The sequence below is a fragment of the Pituophis catenifer genome, unplaced genomic scaffold, assembly GCF_029215685.1.
Source record: "Pituophis catenifer annectens isolate HBS135680 unplaced genomic scaffold, rPitCat1.0.hap2 SCAF_5, whole genome shotgun sequence".
Taxonomy (NCBI): Eukaryota; Metazoa; Chordata; class Lepidosauria; order Squamata; family Colubridae; genus Pituophis; species Pituophis catenifer.
Window position 1 is genome coordinate 34511088 of NW_027256885.1, and position 16061 is coordinate 34527148.

Consider the following 16061-nt stretch of genomic DNA (forward strand, 5'->3'; position numbering starts at 1 on the left):
GGGGTACTCCAAGCCCAGTACTCTTCAATATCTTCACCAATGATTTAGATGACGGGATAGATGGGGAACTCATCAAATTTGCAGATGACACCAAGCTAGCAGGAATAACCAACACTCCAGAAGATAGGCTTAAAATACAGAAGGATCTTGACAGACTTGAACATTGGGCCATATCTAACAAAATGAAATTCAATAGTGAAAAAAGTAAGGTTCTACATTTAGGCAAGAAAAACCAAATGCACAGGTATAGGATAGGTGGTACCTGGAAAATCACTTAAATATGAACCAGCAGTGACCTGCAGCTGCCAAAAAAGCCAATGCAGTCCTAGGCTGCATTAACAGAGGGATAGAATCAAGATCATGTGAAGTGTTAATAGCAATAGCAATAGCACTTAGACTTTTTAAAAAAAGTTTTTTTTTTTTTTTTAACCAAACATACCAATTACATCTTTTCGGAACAGAACTTTGATCCAGTCATCAATTTGTACAATTTTTTGTCATCTTTAACAAAATTTTGTATATTCTATTTTGCCATAACACTTATTTCTCAATCTTAAATCACATATTCAACTAATACCATCTTTAAAAAAGTTTACTCTTATTTACTTAATTAAAACAATTACCCTTCTATTAACCCACCTAAAATATTAAATCAGTTAATAACTCATAGTACATTTATCAAATTTAAATCTTATCTCTAATCTTAAAAATATAGCAATTTAACATTTGACATTTAGACATAGTTCTTAATTCAAATAATGCTATTTCAATTTTCTTTTCTTTTTTGCTTAAGTAAAAAATGTTCAAATTATTACAATTGTTAGACATATTTAAACAATATCCCAATTATTATAGCTATCAATTTTCTCAAACAATACCTTCCAATATCTTAATAAAAATTGATTCATTATTTCCATTTATATATTTTCTTTTTACATAATCTAATTTTACCTTTTCTTTTATCCTTCCACTGTTAATCCCAGTGTAATCATCTTTGTTCCACTGTTAATCCCAGTGTAATCATCTTTATTTTTCTCACTGTTAATCCCAGTGTAATCATCTTTATTTCACTGTTAATCCCAGTGTAATCATCTTTATTTTTTCCCTATTGTTAATCCCAGTGTAATCATCTTTATTTTTTCACCGATAATCCCAGTGTAATCTCTAGGAACCTTCTTTTATCATTCTACTGTTAATCCCAGCATAATCATCTTTTACTTTTGTAAATATATTATTCAAACATATTCAAATTAGTACAATTGTTATAGGTATTTAAATAATATCCCAATTATTATAGCCATCAATTTTCTCAAATAATACCTTCTAACATCTTAATAAAAAATTAATTCATTATGTCTATTGCTATATTTTCTTTTTTTAAAACACATAGTCTATTTTCCATATATTTTAGCTTCAATCCATATTTCATTTCTAAATATCTGTGACATATTTCTTCTCACATTTGTTGATCTCAATATAGTCATTTTATAAATCCAAATCCTGGACTTTTTTATTTCCCTCAATATTTTCCAACCTTTTATTCTTTTATCATTCACTGTTAATCCCAATATAATCATCATTATATTAGTCTTAATTTCAATATAATCATCATTGTGTTATTGTTAAACTCAATATAATCTCTAGAGACCTCCTTTTTATTATTACTATTCACATATTCAATTATTTATTCATATTTAATCATAATATCTTTATCTTCTTTATTTTCCACTTCTATGTCTTATTTCTCCATCTTCATTTTCTTGTCCACTCGTTTATACTCCATTTTAACTTTTATGTCCTCAAATTTTTGTCTTCTATGTAACATTATAGTTATTCCTCTTATTTCCATTCTCCAAGTCAAATAAATCAATTTGTTCCTTCTCTGATTCTTACGCCCTTTTTCTTTTTAGGTTAATATTATTCCAATTATAAGAGTTCTGTTGTGTTCCCTTCTTTTTATTTTTTTTTTAATATACTTTATTGAGATTTTTTACAAAACAAAAAAGAAGTAAAAAAAGAAAAGAGAAAAAGGATAAACAAACATTTAAACAAAAACATAAAACACATAAGTATAATAAACATTTTCAATTTGTATCGGATGTGCAGTGTTTTAACTATTTACATAAATAATACTTGGTGACATTTCAGCTCACTTTTAACCAATATTTAACACACCTTTAGATCTTTCTTTCATTTTATCATGCAACCACTTGTACCACCTTTCCCACACCATATAGTAAACTGACTTCTCATCATTTAATTCATAAGTTAATTTAGCCATCTCTGCGCACTCGAGTATTTTCTTAATTGTAAGCTCTTCTGGTGGTTGGGTTTTCTCTTTCCAGTACTGTGCGTATGCCAATCTAGCGGCTGTAATTATGTGGATCATTAAATGTGTCATTTCCTTTCTATATGGCTTCTTTATTATTCCCAGGAGGAAAATCTCTGGTGTTAATTCAATATCTTCGTCAATTATTTCATATAACCACCTCCTAATTTTATTCCAGTATCCTTTCGCTTCTGGGCATGTCCACCACATGTGAAAGAAGGTGCCTTGACCATGGCCACATTTCCAACAATTGGGATGTATATTGGGATATATCTTCGCTAGTCTGGCCGGGGCTAGGTACCATCTATGAAACATTTTGTAATGGTTTTCCTTATATGTCACCGCTCTAGTCAGTTTAAGATTATAAGAGTTCTGTTGTGTTCCCTTCTTTTTATTTTTTTATTCCTCCAAAAGTCAAACCGCTTGTAGACAAGAAAATCCTCCTCCACCAATTCTCACGATTGTTATCTGTGAAGTTCACAATTTTCCAAAACAAAAAGCCAAGTTACAATGTTTCTTTTTACTCCAAATGGTGTCTCTCTGCAATCCACAATTCCAGTTGCTTAACAAGTATCCATTTTGTTTCAGTCACATCACGATTTTACTTAGCTTCTTTTTTCCTTTTTCAGTTTAAAAATATCAAGTCATATTTAAAGTCCAGTCCAAATTTAAGTAGCTCTTCTCACTTCTTTTTCCCTTTTTTCCCCTTTTATTTCTACATCCCTTTTCTTTTTAAAGCTTGTTATCCATTCTTTTTGTTTTTCTTGCAATTTAAAAAAGAAAGGGGGGGGGAGAAAGGATCTCTATTTCTTTCCAATCCTTTGACCATATCTAATTGTTTAAAATTCCCAAATAGTTTATTCAGAAATCAATTTTCTATTGGGTTTTTATCTCTTTAAAGTTGCATTTCAAAATCTTCATTGCCCCCATGCTCCTTAGCCGCTATTACCTCATTAGGGGTCTTATAATTGTAAGAAGTTTCTCTTGTTGTTATTTCAAGCCTGGGTTGGCTGTCACTCACCCGGCTTCAAAAAGACTCCATTCCGTTCCTCTCCTCTCTCCAGCTCTATACTTAGTCTGGTTGTCCCAGCTTTGTGACAGCCGCCATGGCTGCCGTCCCCCGCTGCCGACTCACAGAGAGTTCCCTCTGACCTCCGAGGAACTTGCCTAAGCAGGGGGTTGGACTAGAAGACCTCCAAGAAGACCTCTGTTATTCTGTTTTTTTTTCACAATAGAATAGAATAGAATAGAATAGAATAGAATAGAATAGAATAGAATAGAATAGAATGGAATGGAATGGAATGGAATGGAATAGAATAGAATAGAATAGAATAGAATAGAATAGAATAGAATAGAATAGAATAGAATAGAATAGAATAGAATAGAATAGAATAGAATAGAATTCTTTATTGGCCAAGTGTGATTGGACACACAAGGAATTTGTCTTTGGTGCATATGCTCTCAGTGTACATAAAAAGACAAGATACACTCATCAAGAATCACAAGGCACAACACCCAGTGACAGTCATACGATACAATAAGCCATCAAATCATACTAGGAAACAATCAATAGCAATATAAATCGTAATGATACAAGCAACAAAGTTACAGTCATGCAGTCACAAGTGGGAGGAGATGGGCGACAGGAACGATGAGAAGACCAATAGTAATAGTAATGCAGCCTAATGTGAATAGTTTGACAGTGTTGAGGGAATTATTTGTTTAGCAGAGTGATGGCGTTCGGGAAAAAACTGTTCTTGTATCTAGTTGTCTTGGTGTACAGTGCTCTATAGCGTCGTTTTGAGGGTAGGAGTTGAAACAATTTATGTCCAGGATGTGAGTGGTCTGTAAATATTTTCACAGCCCTCTTTTTGACTCGTGCAGTATACAGGTCCTCAATGGAAGGCAGGTTGGTAGTAACTGTTTTTTCTGCAGTTCTAATTATCCTCTGAAATCTGTGTCTGTCTTGTTGGGTTGCAGAACCAAACCAGATAGTTATAGAGGTGCAGATGACAGACTCAGTAGTTCCTCTATAGAACTGTATCAGCAGCTCCTTGGACAATTTGAGCTTCCTGAGTTGGCACAAAAAGAACATTCTTTGTTGTGCTTTTCTGATGACGTTTTTGATGTTAGGTGTCCATTTTAGGTCTTGAGATATGATAGAACCTAGAAATTTGAAAGTCTCTACTGTTGATACTGTGTTGTCTAGTATTGTAAGAGGTGGTAGTATGGGAGGGTTTCTCCTAAAGTCTACCACAATTTCTACGGTTTTGAGTGTGTTCAGTTCCAGATTGTTCCGGTCGCACCACAAGGCTAGTTGTTCAACCTCCCGTCTGTATGCAGATTCATCGTTGTCTCGAATGACACCAATCAATGTTGTATCATCTGCAAACTTCAGTAGTTTAACAGATGGATCGTTTGAGATGCAGTCATTGGTATAGAGAGAGAAGAGAAGTGGAAAAAGCACACATCAATGGGGGGCCCCTGTGCTAATTATACAGGTATCTGATGTGATTTTCCTTAGCTTCACCTGCTGCTTCCTGTCTGTTAGGAAGCTTGTGATCCACTTACGAGTGTGTTCAGGTACTGCTAGCTGATTTAGTTTAGTTAGAAGAATGTCCGGTATGATGGTATTGAATGCTGAACTAAAGTCTACAAAGAGGACCCTTGCGTAGGTCTTTGGGGATTCAAGATGTTGTAGGATGTAGTGCAGAGCCATATTAACAGCATCATCAGATAGATGGTGGGTCAAATTAGCTGGGCAAATCACAGAATAACAGAGTTGGAAGGGACCTTGGAGGTCTTCTAGTCCAGGGCTGTCAAATTCAATTTCATCGAGGGCCGCATCAGCATTCTGGTTGCCGTCAAAGGGGCAGTTGCATGTAAGACTATGACAATCCACGGCAACCAGGTAGGCGTGGCTGGGTAGGCGTGGTTGGGTGGTCACGGCTGGGTTGCCGTGACTGGGTGGGCATGGCTGGATGGGCGTGGCTGGCTTGACGTGGCAGGCTCAAATCTGCAAAAACAAATTTAAAACAGAAAAAACAAGCTATTTTGTTGCAGGAAAAGAAACAGAACCAGTGACTTCCAGTTGGCGCCGCCGTCATCGCTAGACGGTCTCTTTAAGACCGCCAGCCCCACCGCCCGTAAAGAGCCACCTCTACAGCTGAGAGGCGGCTTGAAAAACTCCACGTTTTTGAGGAAACGGGAGGAGAGCTGGTGAAACCAGGTAGAGCCCCCTGTGAAATCCCCAGATTGTCTTTTTTGCTTCTGGGGAGGAAGCAGGGTGAGGCTCCCTATCCAGCTCGCCGAGACTCCAGACTCCGGGGACAACTCTGCATCCAGCAGAGCCAGACGACATGGCCAACATAACCAGCGAAAGCCAAGAGAATTATCAAAAATAAACAGGGTGGAATCTGGACCTGAAATTCAAAACTGCAAGTATTTGTACTAGCCCTGTGATTGAACTTAAGAATGGAGAAAAAGTGAAAGTTTGCTAAAATGGCGTCTGGCTTCAGCAGTAGGAAAAAAAGCTGAAAGCGAAAGTGGATACGCCTGAGTGTTTTAACACGTTACAAAGTATTTAAAGCAACAGCACTGGCTAGAAGAAAAGGGAAAAGTTCTTTTTAAAGTGACTCTGATCTGTTCCTTCTCCCTTAGAGACTTGATTAAAGCTGGGGAAATTTTTGAGAGGATTCTGTGGTGAAAAGGGAGGGAGGACTTCCTTCTTAGAAAGAATCAGACTGCGTGGCAGAATGGCTTCAAAGCAGACAAAGCCAGCCACTAAAGCTGCAGGGGGGGGTTCCCCCACTCACAAGTCACAAGAGCAGCCATTAAGTTTGCAGACTCAGAGCCAAGCACAGGAGACTGGTTTTAAAGATTTGAAGGAATTTATTGCTGTGGCTCTGATGAATCAAAATGAAGTTTTGGACCAGAAATTTGAAAAATCCCAACATGAAATTAAGGAGGTGGTTCAAGAAAAATATGACCAGATGAAGCGTGACATACTGACAGTTGTGACTGGCTTGTCAGAAGTAGTTGTCCAGATTGATAAAAAAGTGGAAGAACTTAGTTCAGAAGTAGAATCTAAAATGAAGGAAGCTGATTATAAAATTTCTAATGTTGACAATAAAGCACAAAGGATTGAAAATGAAGTGACAATGATGCAATTTAGATTCATGGAGTTTGCTGTAAGACTGAGAGGAATAAAATAAAATAATAGAGAAGATCTGAGAAAGGTTTGTGCTGATGCCCTGGCTGTGATGTTAAAGGTTAGCCCTGAGGAGATTTTGTGCAAGATGGACAAGGTCTATAGAGTGAGTTCTTGGGTGGCAAGGCAAAGGCAATTGCCTAGAGATGTGGTGATTTACTTTACAGATAGAAGAATAAGAAATGATATCTTGCAAAAGTCTTTTGTTTCTACTATTCAAGTGGATGGAAGGGAGATTGGGATTTACAAAGAGTTGCCGCCTAAAATGCTAAGAGATAGAAAGGACTTTGGATTTTTGGTGACTGAATTAAAGAAACAACAAATTCCATTTAGATGGGATGCTCCAGTTGGCATAATATTGAGGTATCAAGGTGAGAGATATCGATTGAATACTGTTGAAAAAGCGGAAGATTTTTACTTCAATGTTTTCAAAACTGGCGCAACATCTCCACGTACATCCTCAGTGTTAGGTATAGAGGAGGGTGAGAAAGAGAAGCAATTTGAACAAGAGCTTGAAGAGCAGCGGAAACAGATGGAGGTGGAGCCAATAGAAACTCAAGGAGCAACAGGGGGTTTTTTGGATGAACCTTTGCTGGATCTTCCTTTAGAGGCTTTAGGTGGACCACCCAAAAATACAAGAGAAGTGGCAGTGGATCTCGAGTTGATGTCGTATAAAGCTAAAGACCAGCGTATAACTCAAGCAGCTTACAAACAAATTCTAGAGAAACAACAACAGCAGAGATCTAAGTTATCGCAAGATAAGAAGGGAGTCAATGGTAAAGCACAAAAATCCGAAGCTATGGGAGGAGCTAAGCCGAAAACTACCAGTCTGGAACAGAAACTTCAGCAAATGCTCTTAACACTTCAGGAGACTACAAATGACAATTAAGTTTTTATCTTGGAATGTGAATGGATTGAATTCACCACAGAAAAGAAGGAAGATATTCCATTATCTGAGACAATTTAAAAATGATGTTATTTGCTTACAAGAAACTCATATTAGAACACAAGATCAAAAATACTGCAATTTACTGCTGGTTCAAATCTCTCCAAGGCTCAAGGTTGACTCAGCCTTCCATCCTTTCTAAGGTAGGTGAAATGAGGACTCAGTTTGTGGGGGCAATAAGCTGACTTTGTATAAATATACAAAAGTATGAAGGCTATTGCTTAACGCATTGTAAGCCGCCCTGAGTCTCCGGAGAAGGGTGGCATATAAATCAAATTAAATATATATATATATATATATATATATATATATATATATATATATATATATATATATATTTGATAAATCCTAGATTAGGAGCACAGTTTATAGCCTCAAATTTGGAGAAAAAGAATGGTGTAGTGATTTATATAAATAAAAGATTGCCAGCAAAAATTTTAGAAGCAGACGACTGTGGAAGATATATAGCAATTGAACTTTCTACAGATAATGGTCCAATTTTGGTGATTGGAATTTATGCTCCTAATCAGCAACAAGAAATTTTTTATAAAATATTGTACTCTAAAATATTACAATGGGACTACAGATCTATTTTATTTATGGGAGATTGGAATGGAGTAATAGATCCCAAAAAAGATAAAAAGAGTTTGGCAAAGTCATGTGTTAAATTACCACAGATTTTTTTTGACATGAAAGAAGATTTGGAATTGAAAGATATATGGAGAGTGCATAACCCAAAAGAATTGGACTTTACTTTTTTTTCAGACAGACATAGATCCTTCTCTAGGATTGATTTTATTCTACTTACGGCTGACTTACTTTTAAAAACAAAGAAAACAAAGATATTTCCGAGGACTTTAACTGACTATAGCCTGGTATGGATAGAAATAGAAATGGGAAAGAATGAGAGAAGATCGTGGAGAGTAAATGAAAACTTGTTTAGATATGAAAAGAATGTAAATGAACTTAAAAAACAAATGAAGGAATTTTTTGAAATGAACTTGAATAAGGGTACCCCAATTGAAATTGTTTGGGATGCGAGTAAGGCGTATATGCGGGGGGTACTGATCCATATGAATTCTAGACATAAATCAAATCGACAAAGAAAAAGATTAGAATTGGAAGGAGAGATAAAGAAAAAAGAACAGTTGCTCATAAAAAATCCAACAGATGAAAAATTACAAGGAATTATAAAACTTTTGAAAGACCAATTTCAAATGCTCACAGCGGAACAAGCAGCAACTAATTTACAATTTGCGAAACATAATACATTTTGCAACGCTAATAAGCCGGGCAGGTGGTTAGCTTACATACTGAGGAAACAACAGAGCACTCGGACTATTGGCAGTATTGAGTATGGAGGGAAGGAAGTTTTTCAACAAAGACTAATTAAAGAAGCCTTCTTAGATTATTATACCAAATTATATGCCAAAGATGATATACAGAATGAACTTATAAATAAATATCTAGAAGAAAGGAGAGTTATGAAAATTTCTAGTGATCAAAAGGAAAGAACGAGTTTACCAATAACAGCTGAGGAGATTATTGTTGCTATTAAACAACTGAAAACAGCTAAAGCTCCAGGAACGGATGGTTTAACTGCGGTGTATTATAAAACTTTACAAGTAGAAATGATTGAACATCTTAAAGACTTATTTTGTAGCATACAACAAGGGGGTAAAATACCCCCTTCATGGAAAGCAGCTTTTGTTTCTTTGATACCGAAAGAGGAAGCAGGTTCTACAAAACCGGAAAATTTTAGACCAATATCTCTCCTGAATACGGATTATAAAATTTTTGCAAAAGTATTAGCCAACAGATTAATGCCAGTTATTCAAGAGGTGATTCATCATGATCAAGCAGGATTTATAGAAGGCAGATACATGAAGGACAATGTGAGGCAAATTATAGATTTATTGGAATATCTTGAGAAGAATAAACAGATCTCTGCAGTGCTGGTGTTTTTGGATGCGGAGAAGGCCTTTGATCGAGTGAATTGGAACTTTCTATTAAAGACTTTAAGAAAGATGGACTTTGGGGAGCAGTTTGTGCAGGCGGTTTCAGCAATTTATCAAGAGCAAACGGCACAAATTATCATCAATGGAAGCTTAACCACAAACTTTAGTATAGAAAAAGGCACAAGACAAGGTTGTCCATTATCCCTGTTGTTGTTTATTCTAACTCTAGAAGTCTTGTTGAATACAATACGGGACTCGAGCACTTTGAATGGAATAGTTATAAGGCAAGAGGACTACAGAACAAGGGCATTTGCAGATGATCTGGTTGTTACCCTAACACGGCCGATGGAATCAATAATTCAGATGAAAGACATTATAGAAGAATATGGTATGGTATCAGGATTTAGACTGAATCAGAAAAAACCAAGATGATAGTTAAAAATATGACAGTTGATCAAAAGAAGGAACTTGAAAGGAAGGCAGGCTTTGAAATAGTACCAAAGGTGAGATATCTAGGAGTTCAAGTTGCAGATTCAAATATAAAACTGTTCCAAAACAATTATGAGGTGTTGTGGCAAAAGGTACAAAAGGATATGGAAACTTGGAAAAAACTGCAGCTGTCTCTACTTGGAAGAATAGCAGCAGTTAAAATGAATGTTCTACCTAGATTTTTATTTTTGTTTCAAATGATTCCGGTGCTTAAAAGTGATAAACAGTTGATGGAATGGCAAAAAGGAATGAATAAGTTTGTTTGGAATGAGAAAAAGCCAAGAGTGAAATTGAAAATTATGCAAGTTGTTTGTGAAAGGGGTGGTCTTAAACTTCCAAACCTACGACTGTACTATGAAGCAGCAGCGTTGACACAAGCAAGTGATTGGTTTGGAAGGACAAAGACTGGAACATTGAATATAGAGAGTTATGATCTTGAATTTGGTTGGCATGCATATTTATTCTATGAAAATAAAGTGGATAAAGTATTCAACAGTCATATGCTTAGAAACTCCTTGATGAGAGTATGGAAGAAGCACCGGCTCAGATGGGATTATAAAATACCGTTGTGGTTGGATCTTGGTCATATTATACAGAATATAAATATAAAGTCACTCGGGGGGGTTTATACAAAGAAGTACTTTTTAATGATGGGGCAGATGGCAACTAAAGTCATTAAACACACTGTTGGAAGAAGGGATTAATTTAACTTGGTTACAGTATAATCAACTTCAACTGAGATGGAGAGAAGATCAAAAAGCTGGTTTAATGTTGCATGAAGAAGAATTGGTTAGACAGATAAAAGAGAAAGGCCCAATGCATATCAAGAGGGTTTATAATGTTTTGTTAGAAAGAGACTCAGAAAATGAATTGGTTAAAGATTGTATGATAAAATGGGCGCAAAATTTTGCAGAACCAGTTATGATGGAAACGTGGGAAAAAATATGGGTTCAGAATGTTAAATTTACGCAGTCACAGAACTTGAGGGAAAATTTTTATAAAATGTTTTATAGGTGGCATTTAGATCCTAAGAAATTGTCATGCATGTATCCTAATGTTCAACCAAAATGTTGGAGATGTGATTGTTTGGATGCTACATATTATCATATATGGTGGACTTGCAAGAAAGTGAAGGCTTTTTGGATAAAAATTTGGTGGGTTATGCAAAATGTTCTGAAGAAAAAACTCCAATTTTCTCCTCAATTGTTTTTATTGGGTATAGTTAAGGGTTTTTCAATGGGTGAAACAAAATTGATATTGTACATGGTGACAGCAGCTAGGTTACTGATTGGTCAATATTGGAAAAGGGATGTTTTGCCTACTATTGAAGAATGGACTTTGAAGGTGGCCAGTTTTGCAGAAATGGCGAAGATATCAGCATACTTAAAAGACCGGACTCAAGAGACTTATGTATGGGAGTGGAAGAAATGGATAGATTATGTGCAGAATAAATACCAAACTAGGAAGTACCAGATAGCTTTTAGTTGAACGTTGTGTAGAAATGTATAGTATATAGGGGGTAGAATAGTTCAATGTTATGTAGAAATGTATAGTACACAGGGGGAAGAATAGAAAGGCGGTGAAGTATGATATAATATGATGTGGATTTGGATTTCACCTTGGGGAAGTCATGGGAGGAGGGGAGGGTTAGGGAGGGTTAGGGAAGGAAAGGGGGGGGGGGAAATGGGAAAATTTGTATTTGTAAAACTTTTTCAATAAAAAAAAACAAAAAAGAAACAGAACCAGGCCAAGCTCTTCAATGCAGGAAAGAGTTTATTGTGCACATAATACTCACACACTCAGGTTCTCTGCTCCGGAGCTCAAGACATAACAAACGGAGATAAGAGGCTCGAAGACGCCTCAAGGGCAGTAAAGGATGCAGTCCTTCTTATCTGGGGATATGCATGACATTTGGGATGCAATAAACAGTAAACAACAGGATGTAACTGTTTAGGGTCAGTTTGCCCTTTTACAATTCTGTACCTACGTCAAATACCTTTTGCCAGCTTAGCACCTTGGCACGGAAGAGGCACTTCTGTCTTGACCAAAGGTTTAGAATTATAATATTTGAATTTTGTCCCAATATTGGATCTTAGCCTAGCTCATTTCCCCCCTTTGTGACTCATCTGTTTTATCCAGACGAGTCACACCTCCAGGTCCTCTTCCTGCTGGAGCCGTTTGTAATCCCACATAGCCATCACCTGAGCAGTTGTTTTACGTTCCACCAGCAAGGATAGACTTTTAGAAATAGTTTTAACAAACAGAGGTAGAATACATGGGAGAAAAATACACCTTGCAGCTATTAATCCCATCAGGCCAAAGATGGCCTGCAGGCCGGGTAACTTTGGCCACCATCCTGAAAACATATCCTGCAAATTAAGGCCTTTCCAAGTCTGGACTGGCACATGAGCTATTTTAACCATTTTATCCGTTATTTCCTTAATAACTTTCCCACTTTCATCAATTTCTATGCAGCAATTAGTTAAATTAAACTTTCCACATACCCCTCCTTCTTTGGCTAATAGGTAGTCTAAGGCTAATCTATTCTGCATAATATATGTCCTTGATTTAACACTTTCCCTGGCTAATTGAGTAAGACCTCTCACGGTTTCATTGGTGATTATTTCGACCACTGCTTGCAGACGAATTAAACGGTTCAGAATGTACACGGGGGTCCGATAGCCATACATGCCATCTTCCGCCCATGTAGCTGGCCCATAAACCTCAATAATTCATTCTGCAGGCCTGTTAGGATAGGCATACCTCCTATCCTAACCCTTCCTATTGCAGATGTACCAACATGTCTTTTCTGTCGTTGATTACCTACATCATCATATACCGAAACACCCAAAATCTGTCGAGTTTTAAGGGGGAGCAAAAAGAATCCTGGCCTAATTATTCCCAGGACACAAGCTCCACACCAATCCTTAGGTAGATACCCATATGCCAGTTTACCACAAATCCAGTACAATCCATCAGGAGCAAGCCATCCAAGGGTTTGATTATCTGGATCCCCTAAGAAGGCTAATCTGTTTACCTCAAACAGAGCCGTTTCATCAATACCCTCTGTGACATTACTTCCGGACCACCATATCTTGCTTTCCCATTTTCCTGTGCATATGAGGTTTCCTACCTGTTTACAATCAGTTTCAGTCCTCCTTTGGAAGCATACATTCCCTACCAAACTGGTGGTAAGTGTCCAATCCCCATCTTTTCCCTGATTATATGAAAGGTTACCCTTTTGCTCCATTTCTAATACTTTGGAATAGTTCAATTCCTGGGCTTCCCATGGCCATTTTTCTCCCATATTAGTTCCTCCACATACAAAATAATTTGATACATTCAGAGTGTGAGCTATGTCTTCTGCCAATTTGACAAAGGTATTTGTTACATGGCTAGGAATTTCAGGTACATTTATCTTTTCCATTTCCAGATAATATAACTAGAACAATCCTTTCGTATCCTGTGGTGTCCTAGTAATTTTGGTAACATACCAGCTAAGGATTACAAGGGGATCTCTTCAGTATCTATTACCAAATAATGTACTAACACATCTTCTATAATTTTCACGCACACTCTATCTTACAGCCTATACATAAAACACAATATATACAGTGAGTGCAACAACAACACTCACACCCACAATTACAAAATCAGCACATTTAAAGAGAATTCTCTTTTCTGTTCCTTTGCATCAAAAGGCAGCTTCCAGGGTGTCCTAAGCAGGGACTTCTTTCATCTGTAAGAGGTTCACACTCCGCAGCCAGTTGGGGAAATGTAGGGACCATTAGGGATTGGAACGACTGAGAAATCAAATGGCCTTGGTTGTCCACAAAACCATTGCTTATATCTGTTAAACACAATGATCAATAAAGCTACTACCCCAATTACCCAAAGTGCCCACACCCAATTTTCCTCCCACATGGATCCGCAACACTCTTCAGTCTCTTGTCAGGATCCGAGTTCCGGAATAATTCAAGAGGGCAGGTGTTCCATCCTCTTTTTAGCTTGCAGCGGGTTACATCGGCAGATATACATCAAAGTAACCTATATATAAAATACAAAAGCTTTCTTTAAGCACGTTCAAATGTCAGTTTTGTTGGATGTTGTTTGTCCACGGACACTTTCCAGCCGGTGTCAGCTGCTGCCTTGACTCGTGTCCGATGGATCCCTGATTTTGATTCTGCAATCTTAATAGCAAGTGGAGAAGTCATATTAGCAATAAAAGGTCCCTTCCATCTTCCTTCTAGCGGCTCTTTCCTCCAGTGTTTGACCCACACTTGGTCCCCAGGTTTAAATGAGTGACATTAGGTTACTAATTTAGGGGGTACTTGTTCCATCACATATCGTTGGAGTCTCTCAATTTGCTTATTAAGTTCTTGTACCATCTCCATATTCCAACCCCCCCCCCCCTTATGACCTAAATCAGGCCACCTAACATACATATTTACCTTATTTTACCATATTTACATATTTACACATCCAATGTTTCTCCCTTGTTTCTCCCTTGGCCCTTTCTAAAGCTCGTATCAATACCCATAATTCAGCCACCCATGCGCTATGTCCACCCCCCAGAGGACCGCTTTCCACCACTTTTTCATCATCCACAATAGCATATCCGGATATTTGCCTCTCATCTATAACATAACTTAACCCATCCGTATACCAATTAAGCTGCGCATTTGGCAACGGAATATCCGTTAAATCTGGTCGGGTGGAATAAACCTTCTTCAATACCTGTAAACAATCATGCTCAGAAACAGACTCCGTAGGCAACAAAGTTGCTGGATTTAATCGGTTAGACACCACCAGACGCACCTGTGGATTCTCACTCATAATTGCCTGATATTTTGTCAACCTTTGCCCACTAATCCACAAATGTCCCTTAGTATCCAACACAGACTGCACCGCATGAGGGGAGTGCACGAGTATAGGACAAGAAAAAGTAAGTTTATTACAATCCTGAATCAATTCTGCACTTGCAGCCAGCACCTTCAAACAGTGGGGCCAGCTTTTGGCCACTCCATCCAATTGTTTTGACAAATAGGCTACAGGTTGTTGCCAACTTCCCAAAGGCTGGGTAAGTACCCAGCAATGTTTCTATTAGTGTTTACGTACAGATTAAAAGGCTTCCGCAAGTTCGGTAAAGCCAGAGCTGGAGCCTGAGTCAATGCAAGTTTTATGTCTTTAAAAGCCTTTTTCTGTTCCCCCCTCCACTCAAGGGGTTCCACATTGGCTCCTTTGGTGGCTGCATACAAAGGTGCTGCCATCAAAGCAAAGTTAGGGATCCAATTACGGCAAAAGCTAGCTAATCCTAAAAAGCTTCTCAGTTGTCTTTTTGTTCGGGGTTCTGCCAGCATTAGGACCATCCTTTTCCGCTCTGGTCCTAAAGCTCGACGACCCTTATATCGTATCCCAAATATCTAACTTTCCTTTTCACCAATTGAGCTTTCTTCCTTGATACCCAATAACCACACTCTAATAACAAAGCTAGCATTATCGTGCATTCATCTTAGTATTATCCCAACATAAATCCTCTGTCAGTCCTGTTGATCAAAACATCATCAACATATTGCAGTATTGTGACTCCTGGTTCCAAACAATGTGGGGGAGGTCTTAAATCCCTGAGGCAGCCGAGTCCAAGTATATTGCATTTTCGTTCCTGTATAAGGATTCTCCCACTCAAAATGCAAACAGTGGCTGGTTTATGGGGTGAATGGGAATTGTAAAGAATGCATCCTTTAAATCAATAACAGAAAACCACTCAGCCCGGGGTGGAATTAAACTTAACAGGGTATACGGATTAGACACGGCCGGGTGTAAGGTTACCGTGCACCGGGCGGTAAGACCCATCTGACTGTTTAATTGGGATAATTGGAGTATTCCAGGGGGACTGAATAGGCACCAAAACTCCCGCTTCCAAATCTCTGAATGCTTTCATAAATAGCACAAATAGCTTCCCAAGAAACGGGACGCTGCCTTATACTCACAGGCACCGCTCCAGGTTTTAGTTCCACCACCACTGGAGGGTGGTGAGCTGCAAAACCTGGCAAGTTATCCTCAGGCACATCAAAAAACCCCACTTCCCTTCAACCTGTCTCCCTACCATCAACCATCACATTTCCTCCA